This window comes from Penaeus monodon, chromosome 15 (assembly GCF_015228065.2).
Source record: "Penaeus monodon isolate SGIC_2016 chromosome 15, NSTDA_Pmon_1, whole genome shotgun sequence".
Classification (NCBI taxonomy): Eukaryota; Metazoa; Arthropoda; class Malacostraca; order Decapoda; family Penaeidae; genus Penaeus; species Penaeus monodon.
Window position 1 is genome coordinate 29949135 of NC_051400.1, and position 733 is coordinate 29949867.

At 36.3% G+C, this 733-nt stretch overlaps 1 protein-coding gene across 2 annotated transcripts in view; it reads right to left on the reverse strand.

Moving 5' to 3' along the window:
* LOC119581928 (folate receptor gamma-like) overlaps positions 1 to 463 on the reverse strand; it is a 4463-nt gene extending 4000 nt beyond the window's left edge. Inside the window, exon 1 of one of the 2 annotated variants that reach the window (XM_037930103.1) lies at positions 344 to 463. The gene's annotated coding sequence lies outside the window, so the exon portion shown is untranslated. Of the gene's footprint in view, positions 1 to 336 lie in introns of both variants that reach the window. The other variant, XM_037930102.1, reaches the window with a different exon arrangement.
* Positions 464 to 733: the final 270 nt, after the last annotated feature.

Consider the following 733-nt stretch of genomic DNA (forward strand, 5'->3'; position numbering starts at 1 on the left):
CCACGGATCTTTACATGGCGTTTCATCTCTAGGTGCATGCAAATTGCAAGATATAATCATTTACTACAAATACATCTACTATGTATGATATCACACTACCTCTAGAGTGACATTTCCTTTAAACATCTTCACAAGGAGACTTGATGTTCGAAAATGCTAACGGATACCTAAATAAAGGTAAAATAAGTTAAACAATGACACTCAAGGAGAATAATATTTACGTAAATATCTATGATCTTGTAATAAAACAAAGTAAAAACACAATTCGTATTGGTATTAGTATCCCTGTATTACCTTTCATAATGATCTACTTCTACGTACAAAGGCAGTACTCACTCAGTACCTCGTATCAGCAACGAAATCCTATTCCTTGCAGAAAATGACACTATATCAAAGTTCCTCGGTGTGAAGCGGCCTCAGCGGTGTCACGTGCGAGTCAGCTGGATTTGTTTACAATTTCCATCTGCGTTCGGAACTTGGCATCGACTTCGTTCTAATCGTTATAGTGTTGCGAACACACATGTACAGATACTTTGTATTGCTTTTTTGCTTAGAGTAACTTTGCATCGATAATTGGATTTATTTGTTGTTTTTAAGTCATGGTAAATTGTTAATGTTGATGCATAGCTTCAAACGAGAAAAGAAAGTATTACATTGCAAAATTTTTACCATAATTCTGAGGCACTGCCCAGTGATTGAGCATTGGCTTTGCAATCGCAATGTCCTGGGTTCT